The 12,193-nt window shown below is 40.9% G+C and overlaps 1 protein-coding gene and 1 long non-coding RNA gene across 3 annotated transcripts in view; both read right to left on the bottom strand.

Moving 5' to 3' along the window:
* Positions 1 to 12,193, bottom strand: part of LOC124132659 (leucine-rich repeat-containing protein 74B-like) — a 78,759-nt gene that overhangs the window by 47,323 nt on the left and 19,243 nt on the right. The gene's annotated exons all lie outside the window — the stretch shown is intronic.
* On the bottom strand, positions 9,010 to 12,139 carry LOC124120126. The gene is made up of 4 exons (XR_007219027.1): positions 11,885 to 12,139; positions 9,910 to 9,966; positions 9,268 to 9,526; positions 9,010 to 9,062 (listed from the first exon to the last, which is right to left on the bottom strand). It is a non-coding gene; the product is annotated as an uncharacterized LOC124120126 (long non-coding RNA).

Genomic DNA, 12,193 nt, shown 5'->3' with positions numbered 1-12,193 from the left:
ACGCCGCACTCAGCAATATTCCAGCTATATGACGGCGGTCTGTAAATAATCGAGTCTGGACCAGACAATCCAGTGATTAATGTCATGAGCATCGATCCACGCCATTGGGATGATGACATGGATCAACCAAGTCAGCGGGCCTGACCACCCGATCCCGTTAGTCGCCTTTTACGACAAGCATAGTCACCTTTTACGGCAAGCATGGGTTGCTGAAGACCTATTCTTCCCCGGAATCTTCACCGGTCCCAATGGCTAGAACCGAGTCTGTTGAACAAAATCATTTCTTCCTCAGCCAACTGTATACCGAGGGTTGCTGGAGTAGCCTGGTCACGCCAAAGAAACGGGTTTGATTCCCCACGTGGGTACACTGTATGACGCCTAGCTATATCTGGTGTCACCCGCCTTGATATTGCTGGATTATTGCTGAAAGCGGCGTAAAAACATAATCACTGACTCAATGTACACCGAGGTCTAATGCTTTAGTGCAGTTTTTGTTGCGTGTGTCAAATCGGGAGAAAATGTTGTCCTCTTTTGGACTCCACGGGCAATCTAACTCAAAATCCCCTGGTTATTTATGGTCCGAACAACATCTCGCAATTGAACATAGATCTCCCTTTCACTTTATCTCGAAATATAGTGGTTATTCTATGGTCCGAACTTTAACGAGTTAATTCACTTCAACCTTTGTTTTATCTTAACGCCGCACTTACCAATATTCCAGCTATATGACGGCGGTCTGTCAATAATCAAGTCTGGACCAGACAATCCAGTGATTGACATCATGAGCATCGATCTACGCTATTGGAATCAATAATTATTAAATTAAAGAACCTTCAATTTTTTGTGTGGCAGTTTGTACGCTATATTTGAGTAAAAAAAAGAAAGAAACCGTTTTGTATAGTATCATAACTGATAACTAGTTAAAATATCTTTGAAGGGATGAAATATGGCGTGACAATAACCCTGATTCTTCCCGTTAGACGTTAAGTTTGGTCTTTTCTGCGTTTTTTATATCAAATTTAGAGTGGAAATCAATTTGAAAGAGCAAATAAAAATTGTTATTTGTCGGGGGTTGATACCCAAGTATAAACAAACAGATTCATAGCTTGGTAGCTTGGACAGACAAACAAGGCATAAGGCCAAGGACGTGTCAAACACGCGGAATAATATAATTGAATATCGTTTTGTCCATTTCCCGGTAAACATCGCCGAAGAAAGAGTGTGTGCGGGATATTTGAAAATACACAGACAACTGTGTTGTCCCGTTCTGAACGTGTGCCATGAAATGTCAGTGCCACACAACCATGAGAAATCCGTATAGTGATTGCTCAGGCGGAATGAGACGTTACTGTGTTATTCGATGAAGAATATTTGAAAGATGTTTACAGATTGATACGGGCAGGTTCATGCCTTGGTATAATCGTGTTTGTAGATCACGGCCTTTGTATTGTCAGGAACTGTAAGGTTTTTGTGTATAACAGTACACCCGGACTCTGGGTATGGTTCTACCTGGCGCACATACCGTGTTGTTCATGTTGAACCAACCCTGTTCGTGGTGAAATAAGAGTGAAAGGTGTAAATATAATATTCTCAAAAACTTACAGGCTCTACTATTTACATATTTATTAAATCGGTTGTGGTTGGCATATTTGTTTTAAAATTCACATAAGCGGTGGACATTATGCAACCTTAAAACCATAGCTATTGCAACAGGACTCGAAAAGCAAAACCCTTCTACATTTCAGTGTTGGGTTAATATGTTCAACCAGTAGAACTGTCATTCAGAGAACCACACACCGGGCAATAGAGGTTAAGGTGTGATAGTTTCCATGCAGAGCGAAAATCATTAACATAAAAGGGTCTGGATGCGCGGCTGGCTCCACATGTACATACATAGTGTTCATAACACTATGAGACCGCCTCCTTGGTCTAGTGGTAGAGCGTCCGCCCGGAGAGCGGAAGGTCCGGGGTTCGATCCGCGTCATACCAAAAGATTTAAAAGATGGTACTTGTTGTTACCCTGTCTGGCGCTCGGCATTAAGGGCCTAAAACCAGGACTGGTCGGCTCGGAGTCAGTATACTGTGTCTGAGTGGGGTATTCATGTTAAACTGCGGCATGGTATCTCAGTGAGCTAGCACTATAAATCGGCATCAGTCCGGACGCGTACAAACAGCCACATACACACACACACACACACACACACACACACACACACACACACTAGAATGCACGTCGCTATATAAGTGCAATAATCTTGGACGCGACGTAAAATCAAATTTCACCTCACCTCATAATACTATGAAGGGGGTGGGTGGGTATATTAGTGTTGGTCTCTTTGCTTTCGTAGAGGGGGCAGTCGTCTAAGGCGCCGCAATTCGCTGTGGAGGGTTGCTTCCCTTAGACTCGCCCGAAACCAAGGATCGTTGATTAGCATCCCGGTTCGCCCTGATTATGTTCCTTGGTTTGTCAACACGATACCCGTGGGTTTCACCAGATCGTTAAACGTTTGAGACCATCATCACTTCCAGCTATCCTCCCGCATCAAGCTTACACGTCCCGATAGAATTGAAATGGAGTTCAAACTCACTATCTCACTCACTCTTTGCAATGTAGTCAAATAAGCTACAACCGATTCATATTTTTAAGCTCTATCACTTTGTAATAAACTATATACACTGAAACACTTTGAAAAAACAACAACCTTTTGTAACATTTTGCCAAATGGCCACAAAAATCAAATAACATTGTTCAGGGTATTTAGTCATGAGATAATCAACATAACAATGTCGACGTACGGGTTCGAATCTCATTCGATGTGTTTGGAGATGTATTTGAGCACGAAAAGAACATGGCTCATACTTGAAAACATGATTATGCGTTTTAGTTGTGTGTCGGTATAATAATTAACTATCATTTCCCAATTGCGTGGATCAATGCTCATGATGTCAATCACTGGCTTTTCCGGTCCAAACTCGATTATTTACAGACCGCCGTCATATAGCATGAATTTTGCTGAGTGCGGCGTTAAACAACAAACAAACAATAATTAACTGAGATAATAAACTAGTATTCTCCACATGGCCACAAATCCACCACCCCGACCCCGACTTGTAGCAATGGGCTTCAAACCCTACTTCCTCACATCTCCGTTCCAATGGTTACCGAGTATAGTTTAACCTTAAAGCTGCCACAATTGTTCGGTTATTTTTAAATTATGAGCACAATGCTTAAGTATTACGTGCTGTTTGGTAGTCAAGTGGTTAAAGTGTTCTCCTTGACGGACAAGACACTAATTTCGATTCCAAACATAGGTATAATGCGTTTCAGACAGAATTTGTTTTCCCGAAACCTCCCACCCGAAAATCCCCACTCACTCTTCTGATTGACCTCTGTGACATTTCATTGACCCCCAGGAATAGGTACACGCAAATATTTTACATAACCCAGCCACTCCAAAATGTCAGTTTCCAGGCCATTCATACGTTGTTACAACTTCGGGTTGGCCATTAGGTATATTTTACACTTCGAAAACAGTTTAAAGTTAAACCATACTCAAAAAGCCCGTCTGTTAAATGTTCATATGGCAATGGAATTGGTTAGCAAACACAAATACCGTGCAATTAACATCTTAACCTTTGAATTGTATACAAGCTTCGTGATACGTATAATGCCTGATGCACACGTGGACGCTTTAGTGCGAAGAAACGGGTTGAAGTGTTTTATCGGGAAATGAAAACAATATATCACACGCCCTTTCCAAGGAATGTGACTGTTTCGAGCTACGTGGGGTAAATATAGATGGCCGGAACGCTGATGAATAATGCCCCACTGTTCCCATACAGACAGAGAAAGAATATTACCTTTCCATCTGTGTCGAACAAGTTATTTTAGGACTTCTGACACGTTTCGGCAATTTAGTGACTGTGATATATGAAGAAATATAATATAATATTAATTTTTTGATATCCTACAATTTAATGTGGTGGGGACGGGGGTGACCCAGTCATCTAAAAAAATCGAAGATGCCGAAATTCGCTGCGCAAAGTTGCGTTACTTAACCGTTCCTGGATCCGATGATCAAAGGGTCGAATCCCCGATTACAATCATTGGAGTGCTAGCACCATACCCGTTGTAAATAAAGCTTATTGTTGTTTAACGTCGCACTCTCGCTATTCCAGCTGTATGACGGCGGTCAGTAAATAATCGAGACCTGACCAGACAACCCGGTGATTTACATCCGGAGTACGGTCTACACAATTGGGCTACGATGACATATATCAGCAAAGTCAGCGAGCCTGAACACCAGATCCCGTTAGTCGCCTTTTACGACATGCATGGGTTGCTGAAGACCGTTTCTAACCCGGATCTACATGGAGGTGTAAATGTGTGTGATGTAGGTTAACTTCCGTCTCATATTAAGCTCACATGCCGTGATGTACGTATAGTGTTCAAAGCGGCGTAAGAGCCTTGTATACGGTCACAGTATAACGAAATGAAGAAGTATTGTCTACTCAAATACATACCGTGTTGAGTAGCTGACCGTGTCCATATGACGCCCACAATAAAAAGCTGTGGCCCAATAACTAGTATTGTGTTTGTTTGTTGTTTAACGCCGCACTCAGCAATATTCCAGCTATATGACGGAGGTTTGTAAATATCGAGTCTGGGCCTGGCAATCCAGTGATTGACATCATGCGCATCAATTGGGATACAATGACATGCATCAACCAAGTCAGCGAGCCTGACCACCCGATCCCCTTAGTCGCCTCTTACGATAAGCATAGTCGCCTTTCACGACAAGCATGGGTTGCTGAAGACCTAGTCTACCCTGGATCTTCACGGGTAGTGTCGTTATTACAAACTGCATAAACAACATTGTCTACATGAAGTCAACAATAATGTCAGCACTACATCGACAAGGTTGGGTGATAGAGGTACCATTCGTTTTGGCTTTTATGCAAATATTTCTTTGCAAGATGGAAATTTACATTTTCAATAGATAGAATTTCATGATTATAATTTTAGTTATAATGTACTACTCACATAAAGTTAAGGATCACACAATTCTTCCATATTACTATAGATAATCTGTCATGGCATGGCATGACAGATTAACTATGATAAGAAAGAATCGGGAATTCCTAAACTTTTTAGCAGTATAAAAACTAAGGCACTACATGGAACGTGTGTTGATATACTGTTGATAAAATGCGACAAGGTTAGTAGAAGACTTTATTCATTCAGGTTAAGTATTTAGACAAAATGTTTGAGATTCCATGTCATTTTGAAACAGGTACTCGGTTAGTTCTACTGCGATCTACACGGGTGACACCTATATAGAGCGGAGACGCTACACATGCCTGTTGTTGGGTCACGTACAGAAAGGCGGGACTGAAGTTGGTCATGTCTGGTATCTCCCCGGGAGACCCTCAACCCACAATGTTTCAACAATATGGTTTTATTGACACATACTGTATATTCTGTGGCGAGACGTCAGACTGCGCGCCTAGAGCCGAAGACGGGACCTAGTCCCACATAGTACCACTATAAGTAGCGGATTTTCAAGGTCGCGTTTGACTGTTAACTCCAGACGGAGAAACTATCACGGTGCTCTGTTTGTTTAACGCGACGATCACGTGCAAATGTTGTTCTTCAGTAGTAGGCGAATAGTCCAGGTTTTACTTTGTATACAAACACAATAAGGTAGTCGGGTTAGTATTTTGAGTGTAACTATTGATTCTGGTAATAATGACTCGACGGATGTCTGTGTACATTAATTTTAAGATGTCCTTTTGAATCTAACAAGCAAGCAGAACTTCTGCAGCTGTGTGCTTACCTTTTAATTAGGATTGTCTTGTGGTTTGTTTTTCACCTGGTCGTCAACTGTTTCATTAGTTGTTGAAATTATTTTTTTTTAAACCCCAAAACGACTACGGGGAGAATGGTATCATTATATGGTTCATTCCAATTTAACAAAACGGGTGTGAGAGTTGTTTCTTTCTCTAACGAGGAGAGAAATGCATGAATTATTACACGAGATACAGATACATGGGTAATAAAGATAAATACTTTTGGCGATCCATCGATGCTGTATACTGGATCCATTGTCTATTACCAATCGAATATCGAATCGAGTATAGTATTTCCCTATGATCTCTTAATCTTTGAGATAACAGTTTAGTATGTATGTCGACATATGTGTCAGGTACCAATAACAAAGAAGACCCGAAATACATTCCATTATGTATGTGCCTGCTACACATTTAGCTATTCATATAGCTGAGTGAGTGAGTGAGTGAGTGAGTGAGTGAGTGAGTATGGTTTTACGCCACTTTTGGCAATATTCCAGCAATATCACGGCGGGGGACACCCGGAAATGGGCTTCACACATTGTACTCATGTCGGGAATCGAACCCGGGTCTTCGGCGTGACGAGCGAACGCTTTAACCACTAGGCTACCCGACCGCCCTTCATATAGCTGAGGTCGCCTTGCGGTTGAGCCGTTGTCCACTATATTTGTTGGGGGCACGGGTGGCCCAGTTGTTTGAGGCGTCACGATTCGCTGTGCAGAGTTGCGTCTCTTGGGCACGCCAGAGACCTATGATAGTTGGTTCGAATCCCGGTTCGCCCCGATTATGTTTCTAGGTTTTTCAGCACCATACCCGTGCTCGTGGGTATCCCCGAAGTGGTAAACGTCTAAGACCTGCATCACTTCGGGCTTTCCTCCCACATTAAGCTGACACGCCGTGATATAACTGGAATACTGTTGAAAGCGGCGTTAAACACAACTCACTCACACCACTATATTTATGTCTCAATGTAAAAACAAATTGGCTCATACTACTCCTAATTTATCGAAGACTCATGTCGATGCGTTTGCTTCGTTTTGTGTATCTAGAAGCGTTCTACGTTACCATGTTCTCTTGTATGAGGAAACCGGAAGCAGCGGATGTCCACTACAAGAGCATATGTGGGATTCCCGTGACGGTTACTAACGCTCTTGTTCATTAATTTGAAACAGTGGAAAAAAACCGTTAATCCGGACGATACTGGTTATATAGAGGTCTTGTATTCTGGGGGGTGGTCGGGTAGCCTAGTGGTTAAAGCGTTCGCTCGTCACGCTGAAGACCCGGGTTCGATTCCCGACATGGCTACAATGTGTGAAGCCCATTTCTAGTGTCCCCCGCCGTGATATTGATGGAATATTGCTAAAAGCGGTGTAAAACCATACTCACTCGCTCGCTTGTATTCTGGACCACAGGGGCTTGTAACTACAAAAATAGCAGCTACAAGATGTTTGGCCACCCCATTGTCAGTATATTATATAAATTGAAACTGAGTGTGACCATATTTCTTGTAGCTGCTATCTTTTGCATGACAAGCCCCCGTGTTCTGGACTGACGCAGTCCTCATTGACGAGGTATCACTGTGTATTGGTATTGAAGGGACGGCGATTTTACCGCTCCGTCTATGGCGGACATTATTCTATGTTAAAATATTGTCACGACCGTCTTAGCGTTAAGATCTCTTTGTGGGACGGGTACCTTGGCGCCGTAGTACCAAGTTATGATTGTGTTCATATAACCTAATACAGAGATCAGTTAGTCTAGTGGATGAAGTGTTTGCACGTAGAAGATCTGGGTTCTGTTCCCGTCGTGGGTAGAGTATGTGAAGCATATTTTACATTGCGGAAAGCGAGTTCAACGTACTCTTTAAAGCATAGCTTAACATGATATAAGTAAATATCGTGCCACATACCGCAACCACCATGTGTGATCTCGGGCAGTAGAGATAATAACACATTATTGATTGAGACAATCTCTCTTGTGACACGGTCACGGATATTTTTTGGATGTTTTATATCTCACTGTTGACAAAGCTTAGTGAGACAATTCTTGGAGGATATAGATGATTATGTCATCACAACACAGCCTCCTAGCTATATTAAGTTAATACTGACCTCCCAGCGGGAGAGGTGACGATCAATAGTGAATGCATTGCTTGAATGGAAACAAAATATGGTATACAACTAAGGCAGGGCGGGACAACTTAGGAATGGCCAGGAGTCCGAACTTGACCACACAGAAGGAAGCGAGCTACAAAAACATGTTTTATATCATTGGAAAGCTCTCGAAGAGTCGAATCCAAATAATGTGTGTCCCAGTGTGTTCACATGTTCATAAGCTCAAAAATTGGCTCAGAAAATGCATTACTGCAGAAATTTCTGGCCGAATTTTTTTTTTCTGCAGAAATTTCTGGCAGTATTTTTTTTTTCTACAGAAATTTCTGGACGAATTTTTTTTTTTCTACAGAAATTTCTGGCCGAATTTTTTTCTGCAGTAATATTTAGCAGAATTATTTTAATTCAGGAGAAATAAGATTCAATCATTGGATAGTTTGAAATGAATTCAGCAATTGAAGATATTTATCTTGGTATTATATTTACCAAATTTATCAAGAAAAGTTGACGTCACTCGAATTAAACAATGGAACAACATGTTGGCCTCATACCTGTGTATACTAGACAGATGCAAATCATTGAACCTTGAGCTTACCCTATAATTATCTAAATTATTATGAGAATTTCAGTGACCATCTTCAATGGCCTTTTGACGACTTTGAAGTGTACAACATTAAAGGTGAATGTGATTCTCAAAAAATAAATTTCATAATTATTCCATCGGGCCAACCAAATGTATAATCCCCAGTTGGAATTCAAAGAAACAACCTACATGTGATATACGGTACTCTGAAAGTAGGTTAACTTCAGACATGGAAAAAATAGAACACAACCAAGATTTTACAATATAACTGCATATATTGTTTCATAAATTTCATTGTGCACATCTCATCTTATATATGTATATATATATACAATTCTAAATACACAGCTTTACTAAGAAACAAAAACATACAAAGTACAAAACTCCTGCAATGCAATCCTCGGCAATATCTCAGCCACATAGCTTAGACAAAAAATATGTTCATTTCAGAAAAACTTGCTGCTCCTTCTTTATTGTTCTGATACTGACGCTTGTCTTCGGTGCTTTGTCAGAGTGATCTGAAAGTAAAGAAAAAAATGTAAAGAATATGAGAACATAATTAAAATCACAGTGCATCTATACAATAAAAGCAAAAATAGTAACCTCATGAAGTTGGGTTGTTTCTCTGCCCACATTACACATATTCTAAGTAACGCTGACTAACCCTAATATTACACATCACAATACATATTTCAAAAGAAATGCAATATTTATTGAAATTACCTTTGATTGTTTTTGCAGTTTTTCATTGTTCTTCTCTATTGCCTCTTGAACTTTAGTTGGGAGGGTTGTCGCTTCCCTTGGGGCAGTCATGAAGGGCTTGAAGTCTGATAGCTTGGTGGTGGGTGTCCGGATGTCCCCAATCTTGAAGGAGGGCATCGCGGGTTGTTGCAGGCTTCTGTCTAAGTTCCCTTGCACTAAACACTTAACAGTTGATCCAAATCTTCATGCGTGTGCCCCACCATGAGAAAGAAAGTTTCACCTGAAAATAGTATTTACATCAGTATTATCACTATGAAAACAAATCAAATTGTACAAAACTTGTTTATTTTTACAGAATATTGATTTGAATATTGAGAGAAAAATCAATCTTGTGCATTTAAAAAGTTTCAACATTGTGTGCAGATTCTTTTATACTTAGGATGAGCAACTGGACATGAAATACTTGCTTCAAAACAATTCTAATGTGGTTTAAAACAATTTACATAAATTATAAAAATATTAACCACATGTGACTTCAGCATTTACTTTGAATTGTATAGTATAGCCTCAAGGAATAAATATGCTATACATGATATTGTATGTGGAGTCATATACCAATAATTTCATTGATAACTATCTTCATGATAGCACTAAAAGTGATACCTTGGATTGCAGCGTCCACTTTTGACTGGCCGACAAAGTCTTGCAGCTTTACTGGTCCTGGAAATGTCAAATAAATATTTGAACAATACATAAATTGCAACTTTAATGTAATTGGATAGTCATACAAATACAACAATTGCCAATTTCCATTCTCAAAAATCCACAATTCCTCCAAAATTAGACAAGCCTACCAGACAAACATTGAATTTATTCAACAGGCCCGTACCAAGCATTTAGCTAAGACAAAGATAAATTTCTATCCTTCTAAACGTGTGTTACAAATATAATGTACAAACAAATGTCTTGACATACATGGCACGATCCCATTACAAAACAAATCCCATTACATCCTTTACTAATAATATTGGACAAACTACAATAACGTAACCCATATATGTGCACTGTGGATACTAAGCTCCACTGGTTTCTATATAAGAATCTACATAACTCCCTACCAATAGGATATGTAGACAGTAATATATGTTTTGGTTTGGTTTGTTGTTTACTGCCGCATTCAGCAATATTCCACCTATATGACAGCGGTCTGTAATTAATCGAATCTGGACCAGACATTTCAGAGATTCATATCATGAGCATCAATGCAGGTCAGCGAGCCTGACCACGCAATAGTGTTAGTCGCCTCTTAAGACAAGCATAGAATTCACTGGAAACTGGAAAGGAAATATCACAAAAAGACATGTTGTGCTTGGATACCAATTACACAATAATGACCCATTAAATCGGGATTAGTGCACTTTACCGGGCGCACTTTTTCAGATCCAATTAGCGCTGTTGGGGCTCGAACGCGCTTCGCCGACTCACCGGCTCTGCTAATTAATGCGTTAATTAGCCGACGCTCTACCACTGGACCACAGGCGCTATCACATGTAATCAGTGCTCGTTTAACAGGTCATTAGAATCACCATTGACATGCATGTGTAATTGAGTAAACAATGAATTGCGCATGCGTGTGACGTCACGGCCCGCTCTCCCATTCATCTTTTCTTGAAACCACACCCGCAATTGTTTATGTCAACAACCAATGGGATTAACTGAATTAACGCTTGAAAAAGTAAGAATTTATGGCTAACCCTTGCCCAAAGCCAGCTAACCCTAATGACCGAAAAACGGGTGTTGGATCGTAAAGACGTGTAAGTTTCCCTAAGACCTAGAACGGGTGTTTGATCGTAAAGATGTGTAAGTTTCCCTAAGACCGAGAACGGGTGTTTGATTGTAAAGATGTGTAAGTTTCCCTAAGACCGAAAACGGGTGTTGGATCGTGAAGCGAGAGTCACCAGAGCGTGAGGCACGGTAACGGTATAACGAGACAGCGTGGCACTATAGCGCGGCAATTGAGCGGATGGTAGAGCTCGGGCTGCGCCCGGTAAACTGCATTGTTGCCCAGAAATTCGAGAAGAAAATTCGCGAAATTCGATATCGACATGTCCTCTCAAAACGAAGAAAGGGTTCTATCACTAGGTCCACGCGAGAGTATGTCTCGTAAACTTGCCTAGCCCTACGCCTACTGTTAGCACCACCGAGTAGACCGAGCCACCCACCAACTCGCACCCTAATTAAGTCATGGCCCTGTGGGCAACGAGGGCAACACTTACCTGGTATACTACGTACGTAACACCAATATAATGCCACGCGAAGCCATATATATATAAAGGCTACACAATCCGCGTATGTTCGCAGAGCCCTGGCTCTTCCGCTCTTCCTTTCCTAGCTCATGTTGACATTTTGATAAAAAAAACAAAACAAACATGCACCGTGCTTTGATTCCGAAACGAAATTTAAATTGGCAACACAGTCGGTGGTGGTAAAAAACCCCAGCGCAACGAAGCCGATTGAGTACCTCACCCCTACATTCGCCGTACCAGTTTATTTTCGCGTTCGTAGCTCAACTCTACCTAATAGTGCCGATGCAATAAATGAACTATAGTTAACGACATTGCACATAAGCATTACTTACCAATTTCAGTGTTTTTCCTTTTGGGCAGATTTCTTGAAGAAAGATGTCTGCCTTGACTGTTGATGACGTTGGTAAGATCTGTAATAGGGTAGCAACATGTTCAGTGAATATGTTCATAAAGAAACCATGATCCAAACAGAAGGCAAAGGTTCTTCAAGATATATACAGTGTTTGGTGTACAAAAATAGAATAAAATGCCTTACCCATGTCAACGTTGTTGAAGCAGAGCTGGTGAACCCTCCTCAAGGTATCCAGAGCTTCTTACTGCGACCAGAACTTGGGTTTTCGATGTGATTTACCGACTTGTTG

Source organism: Haliotis rufescens, unplaced genomic scaffold, assembly GCF_023055435.1.
Source record: "Haliotis rufescens isolate VD_foot unplaced genomic scaffold, xgHalRufe1.0.p SCAF_7, whole genome shotgun sequence".
Lineage (NCBI taxonomy): Eukaryota > Metazoa > Mollusca > Gastropoda > Lepetellida > Haliotidae > Haliotis > Haliotis rufescens.
The sequence above is the reverse complement of the archived record's forward strand: the minus strand, read 5'-3'. Positions and strand labels throughout refer to the sequence as shown.